The sequence below is a fragment of the Cyprinodon tularosa genome, unplaced genomic scaffold (genome assembly GCF_016077235.1).
Source record: "Cyprinodon tularosa strain WSP-4 unplaced genomic scaffold, ASM1607723v1 ctg9, whole genome shotgun sequence".
NCBI classification, from domain to species: domain Eukaryota; kingdom Metazoa; phylum Chordata; class Actinopteri; order Cyprinodontiformes; family Cyprinodontidae; genus Cyprinodon; species Cyprinodon tularosa.
Window position 1 is genome coordinate 1,170,420 of NW_024039673.1, and position 26,159 is coordinate 1,196,578.

Here is a 26,159-nt window from a genome sequence, read left to right on the forward strand (position 1 = left end):
AAAGGTTCCATTGGGAATAAAACATCTATCGGGAACAGAAGCATACTAGCATACATCCGCTTAGCCACATGTTTTGTGTAACTAATTGGATAACCACACCAACTAAAGCACGAAATTGACTTTTTTTTTTTTTTTTTATCCCCCTGTAGTTGCGGTGGATGGATGCCCTCTCTGCAGGGCGTTGGTGGAGCACACATTTATGAGTCATAAATCTAATGTGCCTTCCATTCCTTGTCATATCATAAACACTCAAAGGAAAAGAACTGAAGCATTCTCCTTTTCCCCTCTTAATCCACATTACAGATTTGGCAAGATAGTTAAGGGATCATCAGCTCTCCATTTTGAGCAAATTCTTCTTTTTCTGACAACTGAGTTTAATGATCTAACTTTTCTTGATGTTTTTTATTTTTTATTTTTTTATGTCAACGTGTCTTTTTGTATGCGTCTGGTTGGGAAGACAAGAGATTAGCATGAGTCAGATAGTGATTCAGGACACCAGGTGGCAAATGCCTAAAACCATGCTCTCTCTCCCTCTCATTTCCTCTCACTTGTTCACAACCTCCTCTATAGTCTTCGCACCATCACTTCTTCTCTTTTTGCTTGCCACATCATCTCATCATTCCCAATTTTTTTATCTCTTCCCTCAATTTGTCCCCTTTAAATAAAAACTAAAAACTCGCTCCTGTCTCCAACACTGGCCAAGAGTGTGCCCCAAACATACTAACTCATCACTTCATAGGTGGGCAGGGAGAGGTTAACAGGGGGCAGATAAAGAGGGTAAAAGCAGATCGTGTGAAGTGGGAGAGCAATAGCCAGATGTGTGGAGATAAACAGGAGTGTGTCGAATTGAGGTGGAAATTGAGCACGATTCTCGAGGAGCGTACTGGAAGAGGGGGGTAGAAAAAGCATACTCCTTGTAACGTGCATGTTCCTGAGGGAGGGTGGTGGTGTTCATGGGTGATTCTGAAAGAGTGGGACATGGGAATGTGTAGCGAGAGGCAGAGAGGGTTATAGAGAGCTATGTAGAGATGGATGGAGGAAGGGATAGAGAGATAGAAGGAGGGGTGGTGATCCTGGGGGCCTGATGACTCATGGCTGTGCTGCGGTTTGTGCGTCACTGGCGCTGGCTTGAGGAGGAGATAGTGGAGAGGTCTACGCATTTAATTACAGCCTTCCAATTTAGACACACTTTACACACACACCTACCTACACACACTTGCATCGAATAATATCACAAAGAATTGTGTTGCAAGTTCACTAATTGGCACATATAGACGGATGAGCACTCACAGATCTCTGGCGCATATTCGGAATACCTGCAACGAAATGATATTCATATTTTTTGCCTTGCATTCCTTTGGTTTCAAGCTAATTTTTATGGTTCAGTTACCCCTTTTCCCAGACAGACCTTGAGGCGAAAACTTATCATCCAAACGTTAAAAAAAATCCATAATACCAAATTGCATCCTATGAGCAGCTGCACCACATTGCTTGTGACTGGAATATGAAATAGAGTCAGAGACGTACAAGGGAGACGTGGAAGACTCGCTTTGATGACGCAGTGTGGCAAACTCTTCTCCACAGATTATAACAGGAGAATTTTCACAATCCAGCCTACGTGGCATGACGTACAAGTCATCCTGCTGGTTAAAGGTCATCCTGGAAGGAGCAGGATTTCTGCATCGCCTGTCATTAGTTTGATCTGATTATTCACACTTGTATAGCTTCTACAAAGACATGCAACATCCGAGCGAGGAGGGGTTACTTTTGTTTTAAGGAATTGTTAAAATCCTTATTCTAGATTTTTTTTTTATGCACTGTGGAACTGAAATGTCCTCTGTATACTTTTAAATGGACCTTAAGTATCTGCTGTCAGTTGAATTTTTTTAAAAGCAATGTGTTTATGCAGATAAAAACAAGAGCAAGAAGTGGAATAAAAGCTTCTTGAATACAAAATAGATAGCACAGCCCAAAAATGAAAATGGATAAATGGTTTTAGGGTCCTTGAAATACCAGTGTTGCCTATATTTAAATGTGGTATTCTTTTCTTTTTTTATTTAAAACTTCAGAGATTTCTGTTGAGAAGACATCTATTTTAGCAAAATGTCTTCTGTAAGCTTGTAGATCCTTCTTTTTTCCAATTTCCAAAGTTTTTATTTTTATTTTAATGGATAAAATTTAAACCTTTTTTTAGTTTTCTTTTTTTAACATTCCTAAACAGTTAAATCAAAAAGCATTTACCTTGTAAAATGTGACTGCAGTCTTTTTTTTTTTTTTTTACCAAAGTTTGTAATATCTCCAATACAGATAAAAACAGGTAAGACATTAAAAGCATCTAAAATGTCATAGTTTGTTATTGCTGATAGAAAATTGATTGGAAGCATCTACATATATAAAATAACACTATAAAATTTGCAAATACCAAATTCTATTTATACAGTATACAATATGAATCCCAAAACACCCCAAGTTTAATTAGTAAAGATTAGGTAGCAGCACCAGAACAGTCAGCAATACTGTTCATCAGAGCTTAAAATAACAGAGTTAATCTGATAGAGTTTAGCATTTTAATATAATCTACTGTAAAAAAAATCTTACAATTTTAATCGAAGTATGTTAATAAAACAGAAAATCACATTTATACAGACATTTAATGTAGGGTTCTTACACAATTCCCATTTCTAAGTTTTATCATTTTCCAAAATCTAATTTTCTTTTTTATTTTATTTTCATTTTTTGAATACTTTAGGAAGATATTAAACTTTTGAATTCAAAATATGAATCTTGTTAGGTATTATCATCTGTTTCTACCTCAAAACTCGAAACAATGCTTGAGGGCCTTTTTGCTGTTCTTTTTTCATTAGGGCTAACTGAAATTTATCACAACTGGACAAGTTTATTGTAAATCCTATGCAGGGTCTTTAAAATAATTTGATATCTTATAGTGTTATTTCAAAGAAGCTGTTTCAATCCTTAATTTGAAGCTAATAAAACTCAGTTTAGATTAAGATCCTTATAGAAGCATCTGTTTCATTTTTATATTCAGTTTAGTATATATATATTTATGTATTCTCTATTAGTGATTTTAAGAGTAAAAATTTGTTTAAAATGATCAAATTATTTAAATCAAAGGATTTCTTTAGTGATAAATAAATTAAAAAGATGATATGACTTTTTTGATAATTTTTATTAATTTCAATTTAAAAAAGGCAATATATAAATACATTTGTATTGTTTTTTATTTAACTTTTAGCTATCTTTAGTGCATATTCCCTTTTTAGCAACAGCAAATAAAGCTCTTCTAAACACAAAAACCTGAAGACATATTTAAGTGATTTCTTTTTGCACATCCACCTTTGGATATATACATTGGAATGATTCAGACAAAAGGCCCACCTTCCGCTTAGTTTTCCCACCTCTCATGTCCAGACACATTTACGCACCATGTGCACCAATTACACCCTAAGAGGTACCAAGCGTCACTCTTAAACAATAGAACCAATCAGTTGCCCTCTCTGGCGCTCCCCCCAGCCTTGCATGCCCTTTTACTACACTCTATTTTCCAGCCCAGAGTGCTGGGTGGATAATTTTCCAAACAACAGCATTGGAGAGTGGGGGAGACTGGCAGAGGAAAGAAGAGGCAGAAAGAGATAAAGAGGGAGAGAGAGAGAGAAGGAGTCACAGTGGCCAGTTCATAGAATCTAAAGGCAGAACTGACAATTCAGCATTAAATCCAAATTAATGCTCCTCTGTAAACCCCTCATATAGAATCTCCTAAGGTGCAAAAATGAGTGATGAAGCATCTACTTTGATGGTAATTTTGCAAAGAGGCCCCATTTATATTTTTGGTATTTGGGAAATTAATTGTGGAAAATACATTTGAAAAAAAAAAAAAGATAAATAAAACTCTAAAGTAGTTTAGCAGATTTATATAAACTCATATTTGTTTCTATTTTTTTCTATTGTCTTTTTACTGATATTTTACGAACATAAAATATTATATTAATTTAAGAAAACATTGAAAGTCTGTAGAATATGAAAATGTTTATGTAGTGGGAGTCATGTATATGTTATCTTCAGTAATATTCTTATTATTCTTATTCTTCTTATTCTTATTTGTATGTGTTGTTTTAAAATAATTTCGGGGGGGGGGGGGTGAGTTCCCCAGCAGTTTTCAAGGTCTTTCAATTTAACGCCTATTTCCCCTCTCATTTATGTCCGTTATCATGAGTAGTCAGTGGCCACATCCCGAGGGAGGGAAATCCCAGCTGTCACTAAATAACTTTTCAGATCACACCAATGTAGCTAATGTCCGCAGACGCCAAAGGCCGGGGAGTCCATTTAACAGCCACTTAATGCATGAGCACACAAGTGGCACACGAGCACAGGTGCATGTGCACACACACTGACCCAGCCATGCAGCATGTTACAGATTACCCTAACCAGGCTAATGATCTCCTCGATGGGACAACTGGGACTCTTCAGAGGCTGTCTTCAGCCTGATGTCCCACTGGGACACGAAGAGAGCCTCCAGGGTAATTACAATGTAAATTCTCTGTGTGTGTGGGTGTGTGTGTTGGTGTGTGTAGGGGGGGTGGGTGGTTTATCCAGCATGGATTTGCAGTTCCCAAGATTAAGCTAATCTACTATTGTCCTTTCAGTGCAGGAAGGTTTTGATGTCTTTTAAATCATTGTTCATTTATTTCAGTAACTTAAACAGAAAAGCAGCACAGTAATGCTTCTTCATGGGCATCTGGATACATTTAAAAATGCTATATTTTTATTAAAAACTTTGATAAAGAAAAAGCTTATTTTTTTAAGCAAAGTAAGGAATCCCCTTCGATTATATCAACTCCTTTTAAGTTCTTTACCAGCTTTTGTTCTCCCACAGGAACGTGTCTTTCAAAAAAAAAAAAAAAAAGTACATTTAATATCCGAATCAGTCTGGACAGAATACACATGGGAAGGGAGGGAGCAACTGAGAGAGATGAATTGGTTAAATAGAAGGGTGATGGCAGTTATAGGCAGAGTGAAGGTAGATAATGGCTTAGCATTCTCACCCCCGTTTTTATTCTCCTCACTGCCTTTGTTTCGACTTGTGATCCTCATCATCACACCTCATCATCATAATTGTTTAGCTCTCTCTTTCTTTTTTTCTCTGTGTAACCAGCCTTGTGTTCCACCCCTTTTGTGTCCTGCTCACCACACCAATCAGATCGTGCAATGACATTATGGCTCATTACACCTGGACAGAAGCATTTGCAGCTCATGGACAGCCCCTCACTTTGTGTCAAAGAGGTAATAATCATTTTAAGTTATAAAAATAGGATTCAAATATTTCATTTCATTTCATTTGTCTGCTTTTTGTCTCAGCTGTGTCCAGGGACACTTACATGTAGCGAGTCGTCATGTATTCTGTAGCTGCATCCTCATCACACCTACAGAAGAGCACTAATGGATAGCGAGAGGTTTAGAACTGGGAAAAATAGAAGCAGAGAGAGGGAATCATCGGTGAAGCAGAAGTAGGAAGAGCGGCAGCAGAAAAACATTGTGGTCATCTGCAGTGCGATGAGTCACCTGTAGGCAACACACACACCCACACAAATTTATATGCACCCACACAATCCCTCAAAAGAGCTGCCACAGCTGTGTAGCTATAATGCAACATTGTCTCATGGACTGTATCCACAGAAAGAGCAGCACACTCAAACAGAAACAGATATTGGAGAAAACGGATGAAATAAAAAAAAGATTATCTGATGATTTGACCTTTAACAGTCTCACTATAAAAACAGAGATGTTTTCCAGATCATTAACTTATAAACAAAACGTTAATGAAAGAGCCAAACATCTGTATTTGTGTGATTTACTCCCATAGCATTTAGTACAAGCAAAATGTGTGGGTGAAATCAGTTATTGCATTATGTGTACTAACTTTCCTCTCCATCCTTTCTATTGTTCTTCTTATAGGGTAGAACAGGGGTCTTCAAAGTTTTCCAGGCGAAGAACCCCCAAACTGATGGCGAGATGTAGCGGGGACCCCCTAATTATATATGTTGTATGAAATTTTGTTATATCAAACTGGTCCTATAGTCACTCTATTACAGATGGAGTAATTTCACCCTGGGATTATTAAAGTATTTCTGATTCAGATTCCTTGTTGAATGGACAGGTGTTGTGAAAGAAACGGTGCCCAGCTTGAAAGAGCTCCTGTGTGTTGCTGAATGTGTTTGTTGATAACTGAAAGACACCTTCTGCCTCCATTTATCTCCATTTATTATTGGAAAAAATTGCAGGGGGGAATATAAAAAAAAGTCTAATCAACCAAAGCTTTTGCGACCCCATTGCAGCACTTCCGTGGACCTCCTAGGGGTCGTGGACCCCCTGTTGAAGACCTCCGGGTTAGAGACTTAAATGTCATTGAATGGATACTTGCCTTAAACACATAATGACGGCATAATAACACGAGATCTATATAAAAGTGGTGAATCCAAGGTTCACTAGTTCATGAGTTGTGGTTTTAATAATGAACAGAACACAGATCCAATACCACTTACACGTACTTCTCAACTATAGCTGTACAGTATATAATCTGAAAATCTGCAATTATCTGTCATTATTTATCTGTCATTATTTTTACGATAAATATATATATATTTATCGTAATTTTCCAGTATAATCTGTATATAGTTTTCATATTACAATTACTCTCTGTTTATACATACCATTCATAGTAAGCACATAAATAGTTTCTGTGCACATCTAAATGAATATTTATATCCTCTATAGCACTTCTGGATAGATGCAAACTACACTTAGTTGCGTTGTAGTTGTGAAAGTGAAATGACAATAAAGTTTAATTCTATTCTATTCATTTAAAGCAATGCTTTGAAGAGTTAAAGGAGAATTTAAAATGAGAAAATAAGGTATATTACAGTGAATACATTGTTTATTCATATATTTCCATTATATCTGAACACCAATTGCTCTGGTTCCTTTTAACAGTGCATCTAGTTAATGAGATGAGATAAAGCAATATATATATATATATATATATATATATATATATATATATATATATATATATATATATATATATATATATATATATATATATATATATATATATATATATATATATATATATATATTTATAGCCACAATTTTACTGATCTTTAAGTTAGCCTTAAATAATCCACAAAGTTGGTGAAGCTCTATTTTCTATATGTACTTTTACACATACCGTAGAGCAATGGAGCAATTTGTTTTTAATATCTCTTCTGATATCAGTAGTCAGCATTTTGAATGTTTAGCCCGTTGCAATAATTTTAGATGGCTGAAAAAAATTTCCATATTTCCATTTGGTTTTCAGAAAAAGTACACAGACCACAGATCTAATCCTGAAAAAAGTTTTCGAAGTACAGCTGATTATTAGCTTGATTTACTTAATGTCCTTTAGTTTATAAATGAGTAACAATAAAATGAGGACATTCATTTCTTTTCAGTAGCCGAAACAAATCGCAATAAATCTTTAATTCATCCGGATTAAACATAAAATACAAGGTGTCAATTTATTCATCTATTTCATGGGAAAAGATAATGCACACTATTGAGTTCACAAAAAAGAGACTCTTTAAGAACTGGCTAAGGAAAATGTTTTTATTGTCACAACTATAATACAGCTTTCACAAATCACGATATGTGTGCTCAGTGTAAAATTATAATTATTCAATTCAGTAAAGACATTTTAAAATACAAATGTGGGATTAAATGTCGTCCAGGCTCAGAAGATGCTGTAAAGTATTGCTCTTGTTTCCTCAGATGGCAAACTGAACTTTATGATTGGTAGGAGCAAGATGTTTCTGCATTTTCTCTGTAAAAACTTGTATCTCATCTCCCAAACTATCACCTTTTCTGTTTTCAATTTAGGACACAATTTAGGAGTGCTGGCACAAGCATGATTTAAAATATAAAAACTTTCTCAGTGTTTCCAAATTGTCAGTCTTTCCAGCAGCCTTTAATTTAACAGAGTGACACAAGAGTTGCTTAATTTAATCCTTAACAATAGACATGGATTAAATCGCTCATATTCTTACCCCAACACCATACGCTACACAGGCAGCAGCAAGATGCTGCTCAAATGAAAGCCTACCCTGTGACTTGGAGAAGATCTCTTACATTATTAGCTGCTTGATGTCATCGCCTGGTTTGTAGCTACCATTTTAAGCTCCTAAGCGTACGTTTTGGTGGGGGGAAAAAGCAAGGAAAAAACTAACAATATACATTGAAACTAAAGAATAGAAGGGTTTAAGAGATACGGTTATTCATTTTATATGTATATATTTTGCATTAATGTCTCAGGTTGTCTTTGTTTAACAGATACAAAACAGCAAGACATTAAACATTACTTATCTGAACTCTCCCTGCATTTAACTACCACCTCTTTCTACCCCTCTACCTACCCCACCCTTCATCTCGCTCTTTTCATGCCTCATCACTAACCCCCCCAAACCCCCCCCCCCCCCCCCACGCCCCCCCCCCCCCCCCCCCACACCGCCCCACTCCCTCCCCATCCACCCATTTCCAGATTCCTGAATGAGAATAGAGACTAATTCAGCCTATTTGTATTAATAGTTGCTTGCGCTGCGTCTCTAACAGCAGCAGGAAAAATAATTTGAGTGGGAAACGCTCTTGTGTTGCTATTGCCTGCTGCCTCCCTCGCTCCCTCCTGTGTGAATGCAATCACAGCTGCATCTTATGAAGCATTTCATTTAGGGAAATGTTAGTTAAGTTATTTATGCAAGTTTCAGGAGACTAGGAACATTCAGGTGAGAGAGACTGCAGAGAAGCAATTAGCCTTTTTCAACTGTGTAGCCAGGGCAACAATGTCATTGACAGACATTCTGATTATTAATATTTCCCTGCCACTTACTGGGTTTGAAACTTTGCATTGTTAAGAAAGCAACGGGAGACTGGTTGAGAATGTTCCTGCATAGATGTCTTTGTCATCACCACATGAGCTGCTTCTATGAGGTTTTTACACTTTCTGATGGCAACCTTCAGCAGTTGAGCACCATGTGGGAGACTCAAGCAAACATCCACAATGGAACAAATCACTGGACCATTTCTGTTGAGCCTGTTTTAGTACTGTTCGCTAAATTGCTTTAAGGACATTTTCAGGTATATTTCATGGGATAGATCCACTAGACTTTACAAGTTTTTGTATTCTTTTTTAGATTTTATTCTTTGTGAAGATCAACAGCGCTTGTTATTCTATGATACTAAATGATTTGACATACCTCAAAGTTTTCCTCTGTTTGGCCCACATTTAAGACTATTCTCAGAGATAGATAGATAGATAGATAGATAGATAGATAGATAGATAGATAGATAGATAGATAGATAGATAGATAGATAGATAGATAGATAGATAGATAGATAGATAGATAGATAGATAGATAGATAGATAGATAGATAGATAGATAGATAGATAGATAGATAGATAGATAGATAGATAGATAGATAGATAGATAGATAGATAGATAGATAGATAGATAGATAGATAGATAGATAGATAGATAGATAGATAGATAGATAGATAGATAGATAGATAGATAGATTTCCTTTGATGGAAGAGCTCAAGGTCAACTTTGCCACATAAGGTATTGATTCATTACATGAAAATATGGATGTATTGTTTTTAAATCCTAAAGCTTCAGTTATTTAAATTATGGACCTTTTCTCTTTTGAATCCTACTTAAAACGAAAGAAATGCTATAAAGACATAATGTACCTAAAGTTAACAGATTTTAAAAGTTTAATGTAGAAAGTTGCTTTTTCTAACTCAGTTTGCGCACATGCATGCTCCAAGTGATCAATTCTATGTACAGGTTTTTTTAAATGTAATTGTATTTACTCAAAAACCAAAGGAACTAAGCTGAGTTGCAGATTATGCAAATTACTATCACAATTTGTTTTTGCTTTTAATCTGTTTACAAAGCAAGACATAGTGTGCTTTCACCACACATCATAGAGTCAGTGGATTGATTCAAAAGGCTGAGAGCTTCTTTGGTCATTTAAATGTACTGATGTTTGAGAATGTGACGTCCAGTCGCCTGCTCTCTTCTCACTGCTGTCATGTCAGAGTCGATAGCTTCCACTTCCCATCCACACATGAGATTTTTTTCAGATAAAATAAAGCTCCGGAGGGTGAAGCTGAAAGTGAGAGAAAGAGATCTGTCTTGCCTCCAAGGTCAACCAGCTGCCACATTCAATGAGCCTCTTCAGCCTGTGAGCCAACAAAGCATGGAGTGACTTCCAACCATGAATTTGTCATCAAACCCCTTACACCCCTCCTCACCAACCCCACTGAACCCTCAACAAACAAAAACACACATTAAAGAGCTTAATAAAATGCTTTTCACCGAGTTATTCAAGATGTCCACAAAAACCTGTTTGCTTCCGATTTTAGAATTTATTTTCCATTTTAGCCTTTGTTGCCTTTATCTTCCCACAGCGGGTAGTCTCCATTGGCGCTGTCTGTTTGTGTTTACTGCCGGGAAACCGACTCTGTGCATCGTCAGAGGTGTTACGGAAAGGACAGTGTGTCATGAGGAACTGAGCAGCACGGTGTCGCACTGTTTTGGACACTGGATGACTCACTGGAGACAAATAAGGGCTGGTGGCATTTGAGAGAGGGCTCATCCATGGCATTAGGACAGCGCTGTTAAATCAACAGTGCAATAATAATGTGTTCTTGTAGTGCCCGCTTTAGCAGGTCAGACACGAAATTGATTAAGGCATCGTCCAACCTAATTATAGAGAGAGGCTCCTTCACCGTCACATGTCGTGACAGCATATTGTTTTTTGTGTTTGTTTTTTTTGTTTTGTTTTTCTTCATAAAAGATTACGAACATTCCTAAATTATAAGGCATGTATTTATAGCCTCTACTTTTTACAATTTTCAGCATTGCTGCTACTGTTTCAGATAATTTCTATATGACTCACCAGACTCACCACTCATAAATCACACCATGAAAAGAGCAAATTCTCGCCTGCTTTAGTCATGGTTGAATTAGTTTTCATCAAGGCTGTCACTTATTTTTTGAAGACATGTCCATGCTTCAATTACTGGGTTCTTTGACAAAGTCCAAGAGTCAAGTGAAATGCTTGACACTTTGTGTCGATTGAAATAGAAAATATCGTCACAAAATATGTTAGGCAGACAGACCCCTCCCCCTACATACGCCTCCCACTACTTAACTGAGGCTTTTTTTTTACCACTTTTCAAAATAATGACTCTCAGTAGGGTTCTTGTTAGTGGCTGCCTTAGATTTTTTTTTTCTGTATGACAAAAGAAAATTACACAAGATTGCCCCTCATACAAGAGGCGCAGCTTTAAATGCTCTGATTTTGTTTTTCACTCTCAGGTCATAGACACGCGAATGTCAAGTATATGCAGCTGAATTTTATGCTGTCTTTTTTTACCTCCATGTACCCACCTCTATCTTCTCTTTGTGTCTTGCCGGCTTGCTCTAACAACCCCTCACAGACACACACACACGCACACTGCCGACTTGAGATAGAGTATGTATCCGGCGCGTGCCGTGCGTGACGGCCTGTGACGTTCCTTTTCACGTGCCGTCTGGTTTTAGCACTCTGCGAGAGGCAGATTTTGGGGGGATTTTTTTATGTTATCTTTCCGGGGGCATCATCATCGTTGTCGCTATCAGCTGGAGCAGGCACGACAGGTCTCTCTGCGTCATTGTTCATTCCGAAACCTCTAAAACTCTCACCGGCAAGGCTACTATCACCAACCTAATGGGTGGGGAAGGTGTTGGGAAGAGGACGACAAAAATTACTCTGCTGCTCTTTTAGTTGGGTATTCTCTAATGCCTACCACCTCCTTTCTCTTCTCGGTAGCCTTAAATCTTCAGTTACTTTGTACCATCCATTCTTTCTTTTCTTGCTCCAACTCAGTCCATCTTTCTGTGTGGCATCTCGCTGTGTGCTCATTCTCCGGCCACTGTCTAAACATGCTATCACCTTATCTTTTTCCTCCATTCCCTTCTCTAGTAGTCAGAAAGAATTTTGTATCTGAGGGAGAAAGATAAACCCACCACCACACAAAAAAAAGAAAAGCTTCCCCTGTGCACACAGACACATCCCATCCCTGCCCCCCTTCATCCCCACAACCCTCTACTCCCCTAATCCTAATCACACCACAACCGTTGTCATCAGCCCTTATCTCTCTCCGCCAAATCTGCTCTGACTCAAAACAATTTCCTCTCATTTGCAATTTTTTTTCATCCACCCCACACCCCCTGCCAACTAAAGCATCTCCAGCTTTTCCACCCCTCTCAGAGAAAACCCATATTCCTCAAAAAAAAACTAAAAATCACACCCATCCAGCACAAACCCCACCCAAATCACACTAACGCAGGGGGGAGTGCACGTTGCTAGATTCGCCATTGAAGAGTGACTGCTCGCCGTGAGTAAGTGGTGACTTGCCAGTGTCATCCAGTGGGGTGCGAGAAGAACTGCAGTGTGACGTCACGGTACACGCCGCCCATGATGGTTGGTGGAACGTATTTTACGTTTGCGTGGTTTTTTGTGAGGAATTGGGATGGGGGAGTTTTCAGGAATACAATTGGGTTGGTAGGAGGACCCATTTAGTGTCACTCCCCCTACACCACATCATCGGCTGCATGTCATTGTAAATTTCTCTGTTTTTTCCATCCTCTATTTCTCTTTCCCTCCAAATGAGGCAAACAGTAACAGTTAAATTGTAAAAAGGACCTTAAGGTGTGACAAGACATTCTTCAGTCTTTCGAACAAGACCCCCTGACTATATACCCAGCAGATGAAAGACAAAATATTAATTAAATGTTTGATTAACTGATTAAATTCCTTTAAAGTTCAATCAGGCAGAGAGTGGTGTGCCAAAAATTTTAAGTGTTTAAATTTGAGAAGGTATAAAAGCTGCTCCATCCATTGGGAGAGTTTTAGATAGAAAGAGGGTGAGCAGAACGCCACAGCATGTGAAGTATGAAGTGTTACTATGACAGAGCAGAACAAAGCTTGTACTACATGATGGCTCAACAGGAAACACGTTTGTGAATAACACGTTTTTTTTTACCGCAGATGGAGTGGCGACGTTTTTGCTTACCTGGCTGTAAGGGTTGCTTCTCACTTGTTGCTTACAGTACATTTTATACTACTTCACCTGTTTCACCATTTGTCCTTTAACAACTACAAACAAATGTGTATTGGGATTGGATGTCTTATGGCAAAAATTTATATATAATTATGATAAAAGCACTATGATTACCTTAGATCTTTACAAATAAAGTTAATATGATAACCTGTCAATGAAACCAGTGCAATTAAAAACTTATAGATGTTACTTAGTAAATTGAGAATAAGATTTAAAGGGAACTTGATAGGTGAGTTAGGTTAAATTCAATGTCTTTGACTTTAAGTTGATGGATTAAACAAAGTGTTGTTAAAAACTGAAGACTATGGCACACCTGAGACAATACTTCATTCAGATAATTCTGTCAAGGGGCTCGGTTTTGCAGTGATAGTAACTCTGGCGGAGCGACAGTGATCCACAGCTTAGATAGGAGATTTCTTCTAAAGGACAAGTACCAGTCGTGCTCTTCACATATATTGCCTTAAGAGAAAAGTGTCTAAAAATGTGGTGTTTGCAGTTTGCCTCAGTTTGCCACACGCCATATAGAAGATGCAATAAACATAAACAAGAAGAGGGGTTTGTCCATATCAAATACTCTTTTAAGTAATAATCCTGGCTCTGCACATAAACCAGAACACATCATTAATACTTTAAGGTCCTTGCAGTATCATTGTGAGGGGATCATTCTTTCTGCAGAAATGAGAAGCTGTTCAGAGATTAAAATATAATTGAACAAAATGTAGGACAATCCTGGCAGAGGAGATGTTAGAAGCTGCAAATGACTTAAAATTTGGGCAGAAGTTCACTTTCAATTGGACAGCTATCCTAAATATACATCTTTGTGCTTTGATTGCATGCTTCAGATCAAAAGTTGTTAATTATTTAAAATCCTGTGCAAAGAACCGATTTAAATGCTCCATATGTGCAAACCCATTAAAGGCATACCAAAGAATCTTGGCTTTATTTATTTATTTATTTTTTTTAAGTTCAGATAGGTAGAATGAATATGTATAGCACACATTTAATGTTTATTTAAAACATTTTTTTTAATCCTGCAACAGATAGACAGGAGGATTTTAAAATGTTTAAGTCCACTTATGAGGTTTGTGCTTATTTATCTGTCACATTTCAAATTCAACACATGGTAGTCTTTTATTGCAAAACAGCAAAATAAGTTCAGAGGGGAATGAATGCACTTGTCAGCTACTGCAGCATTTTAGTTTAGCTTTATCAGCTCAATAAGTAAGGCACAGAGATCAGTATAGCAGAAATTATAGTCACTGTTCTCAGCCATGAAAGGATAGGCTGCCAGACACTGGGTTTTGAGTAAGCTGCAGCCTAGGGCACTTGAAAAAAACCTTTTTTGCTATATCAACTTTTGGAGCTATATCAACTTTGCAAAACAGTGCGGATGATATTTAAAAGTGTATTTAATATTTTTGTTTTGGTCTAAAGTTTACTTGTAAGCCTGCATTGTTTTGTTATTCCACTTGCCCCTTGATCTTTTGCCTGAAATGCTCCTTCTGTTTTGTGCTTTTCTATTTCATGAGCTTCCTTCCCTGTAAAATGTTACACGGTGAAACTCCATGAAAGCTCTTCTGCTCACACATTGATTTACATCTAGGATATTTATTCACTGACATATATATGTATGATTCGAATAAAAAGCATTTTATTACTGTAAACATTTAGAAACTCGAAAATGTGAGACACCTCTCTGACATTTTGGAACAGTTTATTTTAGAAGTGAGGAGCTTATTTACAAGCTGTAGCAGCATGAGTGCCTCCTCTTCATTCACAAAGTCTGGTTTATTGATTATCCTGCTGGTAATTAGTTATTGATCACTACCACCTTTTCTCTCTGGGTCTGATGGAAGATTTTAGCGTATAACCATAATTTAGTATGGCACTGATCCTTATTTTCTTCCAAACCCAAACTGAGTGAAAGATTTAGTGAACAAAAACAAGTGGAGGAGTGAGTAGATGGCTTGAGACAGAAGAATCGCATTCTCTCCTGCTCTGAGTGTTGACTCATGCTGCAGATCCTGCCTCACGAATATTAAGCTCAGAGCCAAAAGAATGAGAAGCAATTTCTTTTTTTTTTTTTTTTGATAATTTTTTGCTGGATGTATATGACATTCACATGCAGAGACTTTTTTATTGTGGGAATGATAAAAATAGTGTAAGACACCCTTGAAAGAAATGTGCTAATTCTAATACCCTGGCACCAGCCTTGATTGTTACTTATTAATCTGTAAATAATTAATAACGGAAAAAAAAAGGTTTGAATTGCAAACTTTAATTTTCTTTTTTCAAGGCTAAATTTAAACATAAAATCAACCAGACCATTTCTACTAAAACCAATAACAGCTTGTCGGTGATCTGATTCAATGACTTTGAGGCATAATTAGTCTGTTTGTTCTTCCAGAAACCATATGCAGATTTATTCAAGATCCAGTTGTTTTAATTCAATTAAATTCTCACAAATAATATCAATTAAAAAAAAATGTTTTTTGCATAATTGCCAGATATTTTTTTTACAATCTACATAAATAATGAATTTGCAGCTCTATTTATATTTCACTTTTCAATGATTACTATTCATTTCACAAATTGACAAATTAATACATGACAGCATTGAGGTTCCTTTGTGCAAACCTTTCAAAGTCACAAATCTTGTCAGGAACATTACTAAGGGATCATATTTTTATTTTTTTTATAAAATAGTAGACTTAATGAAAGAGGTTTAGACACACAAAGGTGCTGTGAATTTAAAGCTCAACACAGTAGGTGTCAGAGAGAATGAGAGCTTTTATTTAATTTATTTTATTTGATGACATTAGAGTTTTAATATTTAAGAATTGTTTAGAATTTTTTGGGGTTTTGACAACAATCTGTATCCATGTGAAATGAAGTAGCCCCTTGCTGTGCAGTGATAAGACATTCATTGCCCACCCCAGAGGGAGCAGCAAATATGTAATATAATCAAAAAATATTCAGAATGTCATATATTGTTCAGTGAACACATGCCCAATTAGCTGTGTGTTAAGACATCATATACATAAACTTACTACAACTGCCATTCAAAAGATAATTATCATTTTTTTTTTTTACATTCAACTCCAAGTCAAATTGATTTCTATTTAAAAAAAAAACTCTTAACTAAACTAGTGGAACTCAATAAAAGCTAAGCTGCGATGTACACATAAAGAACAAATTATTAATAATGATTGAAAAACCATAATTAATAAAATCTTGCTATGATATTACATTTCACCATGTTTAAGAAGCAACGTTTAAATTGAAAATTTTAAGTTTTTCACTTATCTAGAGTAACCGTAATGTTTTCAAACAAATTCACAATGCAAATTCTAGAGGTAAAGAAAGAAATCTTTTGGTAGAATAATATATTATCAAATGCTTTGCTCAATCAGAAATCCATAACCTTTAGTAGGGACTCGCTTTGCTTAATCAGAAATCCATAACCTTTAGTAGGGACTCTTTGGTCATTTTGGTAATAAAATGTGATGGGCATATGAGTAGATATAAATATTAATGTTATATCAGTGTTTAAACTTTTAGTGAACTAAAGTTTGTTTTTGTTACTTAGGCTGCTTCTTTGCCAGACCTGACACCTGCTACCTTTTGCAGGAATGGTTTTGCTGCATGTCTTAGAAATTATCGCCTTTTGTTTGATGTCCTTGGCGTGAAATCCAAACCCCTGCCATATATTGCTCAACCGAAACAACTTGCTGTCGCCATAGTATGTTTTCCGGTTGCTGTTGTGCTCGCACAGTGCAAAAAATGATTCTGTTTAGAGGAGATTTTTATGATGCATTCAAAGTGTTTGGGAAAAATAACACTCTCAGTGAAATAGATGAAGACGGCTTAATGTCGTCAAGTGAATTTGTACTTGATGGTTGCAATAGTCATGTTAACTATTGTTCGTGAGGAAATCTGAGATACACCGGGTATATTCTATATATCAATCACCGCTAGTTCTGAGACGTAACAAGCTCACATTTAGCCTTTGATCGGTTTGCAGATTCTGGTCTTTGGCTTGTATAGGATCACATATCCTCATGTCTCCTAATGGAGTTTCACTGTTTTTATTTCCTTTAAGTTATCTGCATCAGTTGTTATCTACATTCATCTGCTGCTATTTTAAAAGACACCCCTTAATGCATTACTACATCAAGCCTTAAAACATGAATATTCCATAGAGACCCTTTCAAAGGCCTCTCAGATCCCTGTTTTATTAGCGTTTCATTTACCTTCTGCTTATTTTCAGTAGTGTTTAGTGTTTGCATAGTTATTAGAGACAATCAGTTTGCAATAAGGTTTATTAGGGAATAAAGATACTAATAGTTTTACTGTGGTTGTCTGTGACTATTTATAACAGTGAACAATTTATAACTCAGAGCCCGATCACCCCCTTTTTGGTTAACTCTTGAAGAAACAGAGAGAGTTTCCTTTGGTTGGTAATCAATAACTCAGCTGTGTAAATTCTAAGTCACGACAAACAGGCTTAAATTGGTGTCATAAACTGGACAGACAGACCCAGTATTCAGGGCGAGTCAGACAGTGGGAAGATCCAAAATGTTTAATGACAGAAAATAAAACATTACAAAAACACGGGCTGCTGAGGATAATCGGACCGCAGCAGCTGCAGGGGGGTGGAGCGCAACCCATCACTAGCATTCTGGATGTGAGGGAAACACAGGTAAGTGACCACGGTCATCTGACAGGAGATGATTATCCGAGTAATACACTTACCTGGTTTAACAGTTCAGTCCATCTTCCTTTAAAGAGGTGCAATCCAGCTGAGCTGACCTCCCCCGTGTTCCAAGCCAAAACCCTGAGGGCTCTGCGGAGAAGGACCAGAACCTGCGCTGCCCACACACGCCGAGCCAAAACCCTGAGCGCTCAGCGGAGAAGAGCCGGGACACAACCAGGAGACTGGACATAAACATTAAACCCTCTCAATCCAGAGTCAGGGCATGAACCAGAAACTTAACTAAAACTCATGGAACAAACATGAATAACTGACATGAATTAACTAAGAAAACACAAATAATGATCTGGCCCCGATAGCTGGGCTCAACCGTATATATAGCAGAGGAAGCAGCAGAATAAGATAAATGATAATTAAAGAGCAGGGAGGGTACAGCAGGTGAATAAAGTGAGTAATCAGATAAGCTACCAGGGCTGAGATCATGTCAATTGAAAGGCAACCAGAATTTTGCTCAGTTTTTTTTAAAGACATTTCTACACATTTCTAGGAGTCTTTGTCAATTCTGTTGGCTCGTACCAGAGCAATCTCTAGTTGGAGCGCTGATGTATTTAAGCATAGAGGTCCATCCTCCTGCACAAATTCCAAGTCAGAGGCAAATCAACTAGCTGTCCCTAGTTCTTCTGGACTGTCGGGGCCCTTCTTGTATGTGATTGGTCTTTTGAAGCAGGTTCTCATTACCCCCTCATCTGATCCAACTGCATCAGTCACTGTATAACCAGCCTTCAGACCAGTCATCAGTGCCAGATTATTTCAAGCAGTTGGTGAGGCTTATTCTAGCGTTACTCTATTTGACTACCTGATCCTGACCTGCTCTCCCTCTTGACCTCTGTGCCTGCCTTTTTCCATCTGATAATTTTTCCTGACCTGTCTTCTGACTCCTACCTGATCTCTGCCTGCTTGTGTGCCAAACCTGGAACTGTGACCCGACTCCGTCCTGGATTCTCCTTTGGTACCACACCTGATCTCTGACCTCCTGGCTCTGAAAGCCAACCCGTCATCAACATCAGCTTTGGCTTTGCCCTCTGGAGCATCCTGCCTACATTTGCCTACTCGGCTGTAATCTCCTGCCTGTCCTCTTACCACCGAAACATCAGGGTCTGGGACTGTCTATGTGGCCACGTTGGCAACCTGCCGGTGTTCTGTCAGCACGCATACCGTGTCAGGCCAGCATACCCATAATTATACGCATGTGCACAACGTGAGATTTACATACACATTTGGAAATGCGTATGCTAGTTTGACATTATAAGTGTCAGCTCAGCATAGCTCGTCAGGCCAGCATACCCTATAGTAATACACATTGTTTCAAAAAAAAAACCAAATGACTCAACTTAACTTTTGTGGCATGTTTATAGACGTAAATTATCAAAAGAGCCTGTAAGGCTTCTGTTCATCCACACAACCTCCAAATCTCTTTTCTGTAACATAGATTTGACCCCCAAATCTAAAAGAAGAAAGAAAAAAATTCAAAGCACCTATTTTATCCTGCTTGCTCATATTAACATTCACTCTAGTATCTCAATTTAAGTGAGATAAAGCAGGTCCCAAGCTAAACCTTTCCATCTTTCCACATCATAAGTGCATCATATTCACATAGAAGTGTAGATTGGTTTTCTTGCACATCAAGTAATTTATAGTGTTGTTGTTTTAAGCTTATTTACAATAATCTTTTTCTGTTTGCTGCATGGTCTTAGCTTTAAGGCAGCTCAATGACTCAATTCAGCTCCTTAGCTTAAATGTGTCTTTTGTATGTGCATCTATTCAGACTCCACAGAATGGTTGCCGAGCAGCATTATCAGTCTAATTAACCCCTATTTAACTGCATTGGATTTTGTACCCGTCCTTCATTTGCCAGCTGCAGGAAGGTGTTTTCAGAATCAGGTGCAATTCAGGCGCAAAACTGGTGACTAAATGTTGCTTATGTTGAGCTGAAATTTCTTTATTTCTTTACTTTGTACACTTATGTCGAAGCCTATTTTTGCTCACCTCATCAAATGAAAAGGGGGAAAAGCTTCATGTATGAATTCAGTCTTAGTCAGTGTTCTGGTTCCGGTAATTTTATGACAACATTAGTTTGCTCTTGTTTGCATGTACTCATTCCAGAGAGCAAATCATGATTCATCTCATGTAAGTTTTAACCCAAGGGCTTGTTTAGTCCTTGTTAATAAATTAAATAATAAATCAAATTGAAATGGAAGGTGCCACTTAGATATTTTTAAGCATGGTTTCAAAAGCCTAAGAGTTTTTTTCAGGAGCCCTTTAAAGTAAGGGTCACTAATAGGAGGATCGCAGTCTGGATCCGGACCAAAGTGATGCCTCACGTGGACCCGAAACTGATACCAAAACAGTATCTGTCTGGTTTACCGGCACTGCTTTTATAGCCCTTTCAGTAGTGGTCACACATCTAAGGAAACCGACCAATTCATGCTAAGTTGTCTATACCACGTATTACCACTGTCTGTCCTCCAGACAGCGAAGAAAACAGAAAACTGATTGCAGAGACAAATGAGAGAGAAATGGGTGGGGGGGGGAGAGAAATACAGTCATACAAAACAAAGGAAAGGGCTGAGACAGCAGATCATGGAAACAGAGAAGGAGGGGAGAAATGGACACAAGTAGGAAAGGGACAAATGGCGGCGTCTAAAAAAACAGAAAATTCGAATGTACAGTCCGGCAGGTGGATGAGATGAGTGATGATTAGGAGCTGGGCAAAACTAGCAGGTGAGTGAAATGATGACATTTCATGACAGGAACAAGCATAAATGTAGCTACTTGAGTTGACTTTGGATCACGTCAACAACTAACCACAAATTATTAATTTAATAATCATTAACACTGGTTTGGTAGGGAGGGGGCCACCCTCTTCCTGCTTCTGCAGCCTTCATCCCAAACCGTATTACTACAGTCCATGCAAACGGGCATGCTTGCTGAAGTAGATTGTTTTTTTATCTAAGCCAGAAGTAACAATTTGGCATGGACAGAAATGCATCACTAGATTTTTGGCAAGTTTGTAGAGATTTATTCCAAAATAATTTATTTGTATTGGATATGGTGGCCATCTTTATCATAGGCAGCAATCGTGAAATTCCACTGTTCCAGATGCTTTTTCAAAAGAGAAATGTGAATGCAATATCAGCGCCTTATGTATGTGCAATATGTGTTGCATATATCATCATCTGAAATATTCCTCTGAAATATTATGTTATCTGATACTCCACTAAAGCCAAACTGACTTCCCATGCCTCAGCTAATGGGACAGTTTGGGATTTAACAATGGAAAAAAAAGACAGCATGACTCTTTCAAGATGAAAACCCTAATAACCTTAAATATATATAAATCCATTTGAGTCTAATTTTTGTGAAACAAACTTCTTGGCAATCTAAAGACTTGAGGAAATCATGCTGTTGATTTATGAGACCAGAGTGGAACTATTTAGAGGTTGTTCAGTATATTGTCATTAAGCTGACACAGGAGGAAAAGAATCAGAACATCTTTCTGACATCAATGGTAGTATCCTGTTCTTGTGCAATTTTATTCCTTCAGGATTTACACAACTTTTTGATATTAATGAAACCATTACCTTCACTGGTTAAATAAGAATCCTGATGGATAATACCTGGCCGTCTATTAGTTATGCACTGAGAAAATTATCCAAAATAAACCAGCCAATCCACCTGCTCAAAAAATGCACCCTTAAGGTTTCGAAGATGACAAAAAAATATCCAAGTGTATTTGTCACATCAGCTGCTGTGACCCTCACACCTGCAGGTCATTCCCTGATCAGCAGTGGACCCAATATAAGGACGGAGCCTCCACCTGCTCGCCGTCAGATTGTTGTCTAACCCCTAGTGGTAAACACTCTCAGGCCATCTGTCTGCTCAAGTCTAAGTTTTGACTAAGCCAAGTTTGTTCCCTCTCCTAAACCTGCCTGTTTTCTTCCCCCAGTGTCTCGTCTGATAATCTGGACCCTCATCTTCGCTTGTTATCTTGGACTCCCTGGTGACGACCTCCTGCCTGCCCGACCACAGATTCAAGGATTGCCCCCAAACTCTGACTGGTTTCACGGATCTGACCCTTGCCTGTCTGACCAAGAGTAAAATAAACCTCCTAACTGTGCCAACTGCTCTGTTTGTCCATCTGTGCCTGTAGAGTGTGACAGTACAATCTGACCAGACAACATGGACCCGGCTGAGCAGCTGCCTGCCCCCGCCTCAGAAGTCCAATCCCTGAGGGATCTCATAACACGGCAAGGGAGAGCTTTGGGACAGAGCGAGCACAGGCTTACTGGACTGGAGACAGCAAGCCAGACCATTCACATGGAGCTCGCACAGTTGACGGCACAGGTAGCACACCTCACATCTTTGCTTACCTCTGTTGCAGCTCCACAACCGCCTCTAGTCCCCCAGGCTCCAGCACCCGAGGTTCCTCAGCCACAACCGGCTTCTCCTTCGGTTTTTTCCCAAGCCGCAGCCCCATCTGTGAACCACAGAGGAGCGTATGTTCCTGATCCACCTCCATTTTCTGGTGAGCTCTCCAAATGCCGAGGCTTCCTGCTACAGTGCCAAATGGTCTTCAGCCAGCAACCCTCGGCTTTTGCTTCTGACCTTTCAAGAATATATTATGTTATGGGTTTGCTGCGGGAACAGGCTCTAGCATGGGCGCTTGCTTTCTCTTCCACCAACCCTCTAACATCTCTCACCTTTGCTCAGTTCTCCTCCGAATTAAGCCGAGTGTTTGATCATCCTGACCATGCTGGAGATGCGTCAAGGCGCCTATTAAAGCTCCGCCAAGGTCCCCGAAGTGCTGCAGAGTTTTCTGTGGATTTCCGCACCGTGGCAGCCGAGTCCGGATGGAACGACAGATCTCTCAGAGGAGTATATTATAACGCCCCAAATGAAGCCTTAAAGGATGAACTCTCCCTCAAGGAAGAAGCAGCCGATCTTAACTCTCTAATCACCCTGTCAATCCGACTAGACAACAGGCAGCGTGAGCGACGCAGAGAGCGGAGCGGGCGACTTCCTGTTTCTCGGTCTGTCCAACCAGTCATTGGGGCCCACAGCGCCCCCTCTGTCACTTCCCCAGAACTGCCGCCTACCCCTGAGCCTTCTGGTGGAGAACCGATGCAGATTGGAGGCACACGTCTGTCAGCTGCAGAAAGACTGAGGCGACTCCAATCTGGAGACTGTTTCTATTGTGGCAAGCCTGGCCACAGAGTAACCAGCTGTCCTCAGCGGCCAAAAGACAGCGCTCATTAGAAGTGGGGAGTCTAATGAGCAATAATGAGTTCCCCCAATCTTCTAATCGTCTTCAGGTAAAAGTTAAACTGTGTCTTGACTCCTCTTCCCATTCTCTAGCTGCCTTGATAGACTCTGGGGCAGAAGACAGTTTTATTGATGCTGAATTGGCAAAGCGGCTGAATATTCCCATTGAACCTGTTAGTCCGCCATTGTCAGCAAAAGGTTTAAATGGCAAACTATTGTTTTGTGTTTCCCACCAAACAGTCCCAGTTTTGACAGTAACCTCGGGTAATCACAGGGAGTTAATCCAATTTAAGATTATTCCCAACTCCAGTTTTAGTATTGTGTTGGGACACCCCTGGCTGGTTCTCCATAACCCTCACATAGATTGGTCTATGGGGAGGATAGTTAGTTGGAGTTCGTTTTGTTCAGGCAATTGCCTTCGCTCTGCCCTACCCAAATCTGACACCAAAGACGAGTTTGTAGAAACCCCGGATTTGTCACAGGTTCCTTCTGAATATCACAATCTAGCAGATGTTTTTAGCAAGACCCAAGCCCAGACACTGCCCCCACATAGACCATATGATTGCTCCATTGACCTTCTCCCAGATGCCCCACTCCCTTCCAGTCGCCTGTACCATCTTTCTAAACAGGAACTAGGGGCTCTGGAGAGTTACATAAATGATTCCCTGGCGGCTGGTCTTATTCGCCGCTCTTCATCCCCTTTAGGGGCAGGGTTCTTCTTTGTTGGCAAAAAGGATGGTACCTTACGTCCTTGTATTGATTATCGGGCCCTGAATAACATTACCATTAAAAACAAGTATCCGTTACCCCTCATGTCTTCAGCATTTGAACTGCTTCACGGTGCAACTATCTTTTCTAAACTAGATTTGCGTAATGCATATTATTTGGTGCGCATCCGTGATGGGGATGAATGGAAAACTGCCTTTAATACTCCTGTAGGCCATTTTGAGTATTTGGTGATGCCGTTTGGTCTAACTAATGCCCCAGCAGTTTTCCAGGCTCTAGTGAATGATGTCCTCAGGGACTTCCTGAACCATTTTGTGTTTGTCTACCTAGACGACATATTAATCTTCTCCAAGACCAAGGAGGAGCATGTCAGTCATGTTAGGCAAGTTCTCCAACGACTGCTGGAGAACAAACTATTTGTCAAGGCAGAGAAATGTGACTTTCATTGTTCAACCGTGCATTTCCTGGGTTTTATTATTGGAGAGGGACAGATTAGCTCAGACCCAGCTAAGACAAAAGCAGTGGTGGAGTGGCCAGAACCCAAGACCCGTAAACATCTCCAGCGTTTCCTGGGTTTTGCCAATTTTTACCGCAAGTTTATCAAGGACTACAGTCTAGTGGTCCAACCACTGACCAAACTCACATCCACCAATCAACCATTTGTGTGGTCACCAGAAGCAGCTGCTGCTTTCAATGCATTGAAACAGTTGTTCGCCTCCCCACCAGTTCTTATCCAACCAGATCCTTGTAAACAGTTTGTAGTGGAGGTGGATGCTTCTGAGACTGGGGTGGGAGCAGTTCTGTCCCAGTATGGCAATCCTGCAAAACAGTTGTTGCCCTGTGCTTTCTTTTCAAGGCGATTAACAGAGGCCGAACAAAATTACAGTGTGGGAGACCGTGAGCTGTTAGCGGTTAAACTGGCCCTGGAGGAATGGCGCCATTGGCTGGAGGGTTCCTCCCAACCCTTTTTAGTCTGGACAGACCACAAGAATCTGTCTTATATACAGACTGCTAAAAGGTTAACACCCCGTCATGCCCGTTGGTCCTTGTTTTTCTCCCGCTTCAACTTTATTCTAACCTACAGACCAGGCTCCAAAAACGCCAAACCTGATGCATTGTCTCGTCAGTTCGACCCCAATTTACCCAAAGAGGAACCTGAGACCATTCTGCCAACCTCTATTGTAGTGGCTAACCTCTCCTGGGAGATCGAACAGTTAGTGAGGCAGGCCCAACAAGAACAGCCCACTCCCAGCAACTGTCCCACTGACCGCCTGTTTGTTCCCGAAGGGGTTAGGTCTGAGGTTTTGTAATGGTCCCACTCCTCCAAGTTTGCCTGCCCCCCTGGGGTACAAAGAACCATCTCCCTCTTAAAGAGGCACTTTTGGTGGCCGTCAATGGTTCAGGACACCAGTAAATTTGTCTCTTCCTGTACAGTCTGTAATCGTGGGAAGTCCAGCAACCAGCCACCCTCCGGTTACCTTCAGCCGCTTCCAACCCCAAGCAGACCCTGGTCCCACATCTCATTGGACTTTGTTACTGGTCTCCCTCTCTCCCAAGGTAATGCAGTCATTCTAACCATAGTAGATCGCTTCTCTAAGGCTGCACATTTTGTCCCCCTTCCCAAGCTGCCCACTGCTGCAGAGACTGCCGACCTCCTTGTTCTCCATGTGGTCCGGCTCCATGGCATCCCTCTAGACGTAGTTTCGGACCGAGGACCGCAGTTCACCTCCAGGGTGTGGCGAGCCTTCTGCCAGGCTCTAGGAGCCACAGTTAGCCTGTCTTCTGGTTTCCATCCTCAAACCAATGGTCAGACGGAAAGGGTGAACCAAGACCTTGAAGCTGCCCTCCGTTGTATCATCTTGGACAAACCAACTTCCTGGTCCCAATACTTACCTTGGGTAGAATATGCCCACAATTCACTTACCAGCTCAGCTACAGGTATGTCCCCGTTTGAAGCTTCACTGGGTTATCAGCCCCCTCTTTTTCCCTCTCAGGAGCGGGAACTCGCTGTCCCTTCAGTTCAGCATCACCTTCGAAGGTGTCACAGGGTTTGGCGAAGAACTCGAGCAGCACTCTCCAGAACTGCAGAAAGAAACCGCCATCTCGCCGACCGTCACAGACACCCAGCCCCCAACTATCAACCTGGACAGGAGGTCTGGTTGTCCACCAGGAACTTGCCAC

General features: G+C 39.7%; 2 long non-coding RNA genes across 2 annotated transcripts; one reads left to right on the forward strand and one right to left on the reverse strand.

Moving 5' to 3' along the window:
* Window positions 1-4,455: 4,455 nt before the first annotated feature.
* On the forward strand, window positions 4,456-5,573 carry LOC119775844. Its single transcript, XR_005279709.1, has 3 exons — window positions 4,456-4,546; window positions 5,171-5,298; window positions 5,374-5,573. It is a non-coding gene; the product is annotated as an uncharacterized LOC119775844 (long non-coding RNA).
* Window positions 5,574-17,775: 12,202 nt separating this feature from the next.
* LOC119775842 lies at window positions 17,776-18,148 on the reverse strand. The gene is made up of 2 exons (XR_005279707.1): window positions 17,972-18,148; window positions 17,776-17,897 (listed from the first exon to the last, which is right to left on the reverse strand). It is a non-coding gene; the product is annotated as an uncharacterized LOC119775842 (long non-coding RNA).
* Between the last annotated feature and the right edge of the window lie 8,011 nt (window positions 18,149-26,159).